The sequence below is a fragment of the Bufo bufo genome, chromosome 1 (assembly GCF_905171765.1).
Source record: "Bufo bufo chromosome 1, aBufBuf1.1, whole genome shotgun sequence".
Taxonomy (NCBI): domain Eukaryota; kingdom Metazoa; phylum Chordata; class Amphibia; order Anura; family Bufonidae; genus Bufo; species Bufo bufo.
In genome coordinates, this window is record NC_053389.1 from 107,911,548 (window position 1) to 107,920,563 (window position 9,016).

Consider the following 9,016-nt stretch of genomic DNA (forward strand, 5'->3'; position numbering starts at 1 on the left):
GGGGAGGCTAGAGAACCCTTATACAGAGGGGTGCTAGCAGGGCCATATGGAAACATATGAAAAGGCCGACACCATCCGACACAGCTCCAGCACAGGTAGGCACAAAGGTTTGAATCCATGTGTTTTCTTCTCTGCTACCTATCCCTGTAGGGACAGAAAGAACACTGAAGGGGGGTGGGGGGGGGGGGGGCGGGGAGAGGGCAAGAAGGGGGCTTGTAATCTCTCTCGCTTCCTGTCCCCACAGAGACCAAGAGGGGCAACTTCCTATGTGCTGTCATGGGGGACGTCCTGGAAAACTATTTTTTTTTCATTCCACCTCCCAAAAAAAGCAAAAAAAAAGTCAGAAGGTCAGATGTACATCAAAATGTCACCAAAAACAGACCTTCACAAAGTAAAAATGTTATGCGTTTTTGAATGCAGAGACGCTTATTTCCAAAATAAAGTATTTCTATTGATCAAAATTATAAAAAAACTATATTAAATTTGGCATCTTCATAATTGTAATGACCCGCTAAATAAAGTTAGCATATCACTTATGCCACAGAGAAAGCCATAAAAACAAAACCTCAAAAACAGCGGCAGACTTTTTTTTTTTTTACATAAAATCCCCCAGCCCAAAAAAATTAACAAACGTTCTATATTATACACTGTGTGCAGAATTATTAGGCAAATGAGTATTTTGACCACATCATCCTCTTTATGCATGTTGTCTTACTCCAAGCTGTATAGGCTCGAAAGCCTACTACCAATTAAGCATATTAGGTGATGTGCATCTCTGTAATGAGAAGGGGTGTGGTCTAATGACATCAACACCCTATATTAGGTGTGCATAATTATTAGGCAACTTCCTTTCCTTTGGCAAAATGGGTCAAAAGAAGGACTTGACAGGCTCAGAAAAGTCAAAAATAGTGAGATATCTTGCAGAGGGATGCAGCACTCTTAAAATTGCAAAGCTTCTGAAGTGTGATCATCGAACAATCAAGCGTTTCATTCAAAATAGTCAACAGGGTCGCAAGAAGCGTGTGGAAAAACCAAGGCGCAAAATAACTGCCCATGAACTGAGAAAAGTCAAGCGTGCAGCTGCCAAGATGCCACTTGCCACCAGTTTGGCCATATTTCAGAGCTGCAACATCACTGGAGTGCACAAAAGAACAAGGTGTGCAATACTCACAGACATGGCCAAGGTAAGAAAGGCTGAAAGACGACCACCACTGAACAAGACACACAAGCTGAAACGTCAAGACTGGGCCAAGAAATATCTCAAGACTGATTTTTCTAAGGTTTTATGGACTGATGAAATGAGAGTGAGTCTTGATGGGCCAGATGGATGGGCCCGTGGCTGGATTGGTAAAGGGCAGAGAGCTCCAGTCCGACTCAGACGCCAGCAAGGTGGAGGTGGAGTACTGGTTTGGGCTGGTATCATCAAAGATGAGCTTGTGGGGCCTTTTCGGGTTGAGGATGGAGTCAAGCTCAACTCCCAGTCCTACTGCCAGTTTCTGGAAGACACCTTCTTCAAGCAGTGGTACAGGAAGAAGTCTGCATCCTTCAAGAAAAACATGATTTTCATGCAGGACAATGCTCCATCACACGCGTCCAAGTACTCCACAGCGTGGCTGGCAAGAAAGGGTATAAAAGAAGAAAATCTAATGACATGGCCTCCTTGTTCACCTGATCTGAACCCCATTGAGAACCTGTGGTCCATCATCAAATGTGAGATTTACAAGGAGGGAAAACAGTACACCTCTCTGAACAGTGTCTGGGAGGCTGTGGTTGCTGCTGCACGCAATGTTGATGGTGAACAGATCAAAACACTGACAGAATCCATGGATGGCAGGCTTTTGAGTGTCCTTGCAAAGAAAGGTGGCTATATTGGTCCCTGATTTGTTTTTGTTTTGTTTTTGAATGTCAGAAATGTATATTTGTGAATGTTGAGATGTTATATTGGTTTCACTGGAAAAATAAATAATTGAAATGGGTATATATTTGTTTTTTGTTAAGTTGCCTAATAATTATGCACAGTAATAGTCACCTGCACACACAGATATCCTCCTAAAATAGCTAAAACTAAAAACTACTTCCAAAAATATTCAGCTTTGATATTAATGAGTTTTTTGGGTTCATTGAGAACATGGTTGTTGTTCAATAATAAAATTAATCCTCAAAAATACAACTTGCCTAATAATTCTGCACTCCCTGTATGTATGTCAAAAATGGTGCAATTTGAAAATACAACTGGTCCTGCAAACATTATACGGCCATGTTTACAGTAAAATAAAATTAGGTCCCCCAGAAGGAAGTCATCAAGAAGGATCTGGTTGACAACCTGACACATCCTGGAAGACATCGCTGGAGTGGGGAGAAGTCAGTTGGGTTGCCAGACAACCTGATGGAGCCAGCAGGTGGAGTCCTGACCTGGAGCAGTCTGAGGTAATAAAAACTAAATAAACCAGTGTAACCATGAGTTTGCTTGCTTCCTGGTGCCATGCAGGAAATGCCCACTCAGCCAGTCCCTGCTGGCCACAGGGATGACCTGCCTCAGCCAGTGATGGGCTTAGCTTTACTGCTATATTCACTATACACATACATGTGAGCTTCTTGGCATACATTTAATCAAAGTCTGTGAGCCCATTTGCCCTGGCAAGGTAACCTCTTATTAATGGGGATTATGCTAAACAGCCTCACCTCTATTTGAGCCTAGGCCTCCAAGTGTAACAGCCTTGGACATAATTGTCTATTATTCTATAACTCATTCTAAGGGCTCATGCACACGAATGTATGGCTTTTTCAGTATTTTGTGGTCCGCAAAAAACGGATCCGCAAAAAAACACGGATGACATCCGTGTGCATTCCGTTTTTTGCAGAACGGAACATCTGGCCCCTCATAGAACAGTCTATCCTTATCCGTTATGTGGACAATAATAGGACAGGTTCTATCTTTGAACGGAACGGAAATACGGAAACGGAAGGCATACGGAATACCTTCCTTTTTTTTGCGGATCCATTAAAATTAATGGTTCCGTATATGAAACGCAAAAAAAGGCACGTAAATGGAAAAAAAAACACTTGTCTGCATGAGCCCTAAACGTGTTGTTTATCCTTTGACAAATTATTTGCTGATACCCTCGCTCTTTCAGCCCTATTCTGGAGGGTTTCTGCAAAACGGACAGGTATAGTACATGTTCTATCTTTTCTGCAGGGCCACAAAACAGACATACAGATGCAGGCAGAACTTTTGTGGCCCTGCTGAAATGAACGGGTACGCATCTGATCTGCAAAAAATGCGGACCGAACATACGGTCGTGTGCATGAGGCCTTAACAAAACTTTTATTACAGAGTTTGTGCAATTATGTGATATTGATGACCTATCCTCAGGATAGGACATCAATATCACACAGGTGGGGGACCCCTGCAATCAGCTGTTTGAAGGCGGCGCGGCACTTGTGCGAGCGTTGCATCCTACTCATTATTTAGCTGCCCGCCATCTAGCTTGTAGTGGCGGTAGAGTAGGACCGGGAAGCGGTGAATGCACAGCTTCCTGGTCCACTGCCATCGGCTATGCTGTGACTGCATACAGCGTGAGGGCGTTCTGAGAGCTCACGCTGTACGCGTCGGGTCACAGAACAGCTGTGGCAGGAGGAAGAAGAGAGCGCTAGATCCGGGGAGCCCGCGGCGTCCGGAGGAAAAGAGGTAAGTTGATTTTTTTTAAATGTATCTGCTCTGAGGCTGGGGGCTGATCTGAGGCATGGGGGTCTTATTTATATTGGGGCACTTTTCTTATTGTCCTCCTCTAAAACCTAGGTGCATCTTATAGGGCAAAAAATAGGGTAAATTATGACTACTTTCACATATACGGTAGAGGTATCCAGGCAGGCTGCAGAGGAACAAGCTGCCGGCGTTCACCGTATGGAACTGGACAAGGTCTTGCACCACCGGACCCCATTGACTATAATCCCGACAGATCCTATTATACGGTGAACGGCAGGACAGATCTGGTGAAATCTGGCAGGCTGTCCCTCTGCTGGAATGTATTGGACTAGGCACTATATACTTTTAACTGTGTAGCTGACTGAGACCTTAGCCAACATGAAAACATTTGCACAGATTTACAAATCCTGTAGACGGTGTCAATTTAGACAGGCTGTCTGCACCAGATTTAGGGGCTCAGGTTGGATGATCTGATGCAGGGATGAACATTTCTCACTGACTCTGTACCAACCGAGTCTGCTGTGCTCCTCAATGCCTCCAAATATACTGTAAAATTAATAATGCTCCCTATACCAATGTCCCCACTGTGCCCCCAGTATTAATAATGCCACCTCATGTAATAATGCCCCGAGTATTATTATGTACTGTATTGTGCCCCCGTAATAATGCCCCATATTGTGCCTTCAGAAATGATGCCCCACAATGCCCTCAGTAATAATGCCTCCCCTTTGCCCCCAGTAATTTCCCTATATTGGCCACAGTAATACTCCCTTGCCACCAGTAATGTCCCCCCTAATGTACCTATGGCGGCCACTGCAATGCCCTCCCCTGCCCCCCCTATTGGCGGTCACAGCAATGCCCTCCCCTGCCCCCTAATGTCCCTATAGCGGCCACAGCAATTCACCCCCTGCCCCCAGTAATGTCCCTCCTGCTCCAGTAATGTGCCTTTACAGGCCACAGTAATGTCCCCCCTGACTCCAGTAATTTCCCTATAATGGTTACAGTAATATGGAGAGTATACGGTCGGCACTGCAGTAGGTGTGGGATGTAATTTGGTGCTGCACTGATCGAATGTGAGTAGTGGTAGTGCTCAGCATAAAAAAAAAGTAGTATTTGCAACAAAGGAGAGAAAGGAAAAAAGAATGCGGCACTCACCAAAAAATACTCTTTGCAGCTTTATTTACATAAAAAGGTCAGCATCATGCGGGAAAAACACAACTAGAAGGCAACAGCCGTTTCGCGCTTGTTGCACTTTTTCAAGCCACATTAATGTTTCCAGAAATGTCCATATAGTGGTCATCTTAATGCGCCCAGCCCACAAACCCCCCTCATTGTCAAGTGGCTGGCAAAAAAAAAAACTCACCTCAGGGCCGTTCCCCGCATACATGAATACATGAGGCAGCCTCTTCTGGCCTGTGTCCTGGAGCAGGAGGGGAAGGGAGGACGACACAGCGTCAGTCGCGTTAACGCTGGGAGTGGGCGCAACCACAGGTCCTTTGACATCCAGAGGGCAGAGTAGTGATCTCTGTCCTGTTGTCCGGTGTCAAAGCACCTGAGAGCAGGAGGCACAAGGGCGGGCAGCGGCACATCATCAGGGGCCTGGGCGGGCACAATGCAGCATAATAATTTGATGACAGTGGCATGATAACGAGTTCTCAGCAGGGCTGACTGCAGCCTGTAATGTGTATTGTAGTGAGGACATCAGGCTGCCGCTCGCCCTGCTGTAATCTTATCATGACACAATATGTAAAATGAAAAATTGATGCCGGCCCACAGCATACTTTAGGCAGTCGGACCACCGCGAAGTTTTCCGGTAGGGTATATTGCCAATCTGCCCCCGGTACCAACTATTAGATGGTTTATTTAGAGACAGAATTTTACGGCAATTTTGGCACAAAATGGTGCATCTTTTGCCCCAACTTTTCCCCTAAGCCCACTCCCTTGTTGAGCATGTCAGGTAAAAAAAAAATCTAGATGCACCAAATTGCTCCACTTTTTAGACGGTCCGCAAACGGAAACTTAAAAAAAAAAAAAAAAAAAAAGAGGCCTAATATAGTAACAGATAAGTAAGGCTACTTTCACATCTGTGTTTTTCTTTTCCGGTATTGAGATCCAGCAGAGAATCTCAATACCGGATAAAAACGTTTCCGCTTTGTCCCCATTCACTGTCAATGGCGGCAAAATTTAATGAAACGGAGTGCACCAGAATGCATTTCGTTCCGTTTGGTTGCGTTCCCACACCGGACAAAAAACCGCTGCAAGCATGGGATGCGGATCAAAACGGATCCGGCATCGTACACAACGACATTTTCTTGGACACAGTAGAAAACGGATCTGGCACCCATTGACTTACAATTGTTTTAATGCCGTCATTGCCATTTTAAAGATAATACAAACGGATCGGTTTATAACAGATGCAGCCCGTTGTATTAACAATCACGGAAGCGTTTTTGCTGATCCCTGCCGGATCAGGCAAAACGCAGATGTGAAAGTAGCCCAAATTAGATTTCAAAATCTGCAGCTCTGCTCGATTTACAATGTCAATTCTTACAGCAAAGTTCCATTGTGAATTTCACCCTCTGCAATGCATAACACGAAATCCGTGGCAAATCAACAAAAATCCACGTGTAACACGTGTGCACTCGGCAGCAGATTTGTTGTGGAATTGCAGGGCTATCGGCATGCAAATCCTCAAGGAAAACATGCGTCAGATTCATTCCTGTGTGCACTTATTCTACGGGCTACATATATTTTGTCCATATCCGATCAGCGGTTTTTGTGTATCTGATGTGGCCCCAATCACTTCAGTAGGGCTGCAAAAGATGCAAACAGCCCACTGTGTGCTGTCCGAATGCGTATGTCCATTCCGCGGCACCCGCAATAAAATAGAATATGTCCTATTCTTGTCCGTATTACGGATAAGGATAGGACTGTTCTATTGTAGGCCGGATTTTCCGTTCCACAAAATGTACAAGGCCAGTTTCAGTGCTTTGCGGACGCGCAAATTGCGGACCACAGAAACTGCTATGGTCATGTGCAAGAGCCCTAAAAGCTAGTTACAGATGAGTACGTGCAATGCTGGAAAGACGCCGTGTGTGTATGTGCGATCTCCTGTTCTGACCTCTGCTCCTCTGGATGATGATTTATAATGCTGTGTATTGCCTAGAGTACTGGAATCTACCGAATTTTTCTGACATAATGCTGTCAGTGTAGTTCAGTAGATTCCAGGTCTAGCAGGGTATTGCAGCCTTAGAAAATCATTTTAACACTAGGATCCTGGCAGAGTACAGAACAGGAAATCACGCCTCCACATGCAGCACGTTTCTCGCTCGCCTGTAACTAACCTAAGGGTCCCACTAATACCTCTTCTCCAATGAGTGGTGGGTAAATAAAGCTCTCTTCTCCTGTGATTAGAACATCCCAACAAAGGCGGAAGACACTGACTATAGTGTGGTGCTGGCACAATGCAAGAGACACTATACCACAAGGAGAGATTGGAGTGCAGAAGAAATTAAGTTTATAAAACTCAGTACAGTTGCTAGCACAGCGAATATACAAAAATGTAAATACGTCACAACTGAATTGTGGTGATAGCTTTCAGATTTTAAAGTTTATAATCAATTAAGACGTGTTTAGAAATCGACTACCCAAAGCTTCCGACGGCTTCGTACATCTGAAGTGCTAGGTTTCATAAAATGAATCACGTCACCTATGCGTCATGGAGCGTCCTGTGCCATTCACATCACTTCTACCTCATCTCTGGCTACGGAAACATGGATTGCTATAAAGAGGATCCATCAGTTCTCCTGATGGGTCCGTTTTAGTAAAGACTTTAACGCCTCTTGCACACGTCAGTGATTTCCCATCAGTGATTCCAAGCCAAAACCAGGATTGGAGCCTCTACAGACATAAGGTGTAAGGCCCCTTTCACACGAGCGTGACTGATTAGGTCCGGGTGCGTTCAGTGAAACTCGCACCATTTTGCAAGCAAGTTCAGTCAGTTTTGTCTGCAATTGCGTTCAGTTTTTTTCTGCACGAGTGCAATGCGTTTTGATGCGTTTTTCATGCGCGTGATAAAAACCGGAAGGTTTACAAACAATATCTCCTAGCAACCATCAGTGGAAAACGCATTGGATTCGCACGCTCCTAATCCGTCACGCTCTCACTTCTATGGGGCCAGGGCTGCATGAAAAACGCAGAACATAGAACATGCTGCGTTTTTCAAGCAACGCAGAACTGATGCGTAAAAAATTAAAAATAAATAAATGTACACAGACCCATTGAAATGAATGGGTTAGGATTCAGTGCGGGTGCTATGCATTCACGTCACGCATTGCACCCGCGCGGAAAAATCGCTTGTGTGAAAGGGGCCGAAGGGACAGATCTGCACCTGGTTTTGCCTCAAAATCACTGATGGAAATCACTGACCGAACACTGACTGTGAATGAGGCATTACTCTGCGCTATGACGTTCCTCTGTTTTTCCACCTGAAAATGTGAGTGACCCCATTCTTATCAGTAAGGCGTAACAGTGACACCAGTAGTGATTCATGTAAGTATGTTGGGGCAAGTACCATTGACAGGGGGAATGGTAATATGCCTCCTGGAGGAACAACAGAGGAATGGCATAATAAAACAGACATGTCGGGAGAGCAAATGGTTTCCTTACATTGACAAAATCCAATGGTCTCCAATTTATGTGGGTGGCAATCACAAGGCCTCATGCACACGACCATGTCCATATTGAGGTCTGAAAACTACAGATTGGCAAAATACAGATACATCACTAGTAATGACTAGTACTGCTAATACGGATAAGACTAGGACATGTACTGTCATTTCTGGAACATACAGATGTAGACAGCACACAGGTGACATCCGTGTGCCGTTCACAAAAATGAATGGGTCCTTGTGCAATCCACAAAAGACGCGGACTGGATGCAAAATACGGTCCTGTGCACAAGCCCTAAAATAGCCAACTGATGACCAAGTATCCATCTTAGTTGTCCATTCACACGTCCGTAGTGTATTGCGGATACGCAATACACCCGGCTGGCACCCCCATAGCAATATCGGACAAGTATAGGACATGTTCTATTTTTTACCGGAGCCACGGACCGGAAGATCTGCGGCGCGCTCCAGAAATGCAGATGCGGAGAGCAAATAGTGTGCACTCCACATAACATTCGGTCCCCATGGAGAATGAATGGGTCCGCACCCGTTCTGCAATTTGCGGAATGGATGCGGACCCATTATTACGGACATGTGAATGGAGCCTTAGAATTGGACTGCGACACCAAATTTACTATAA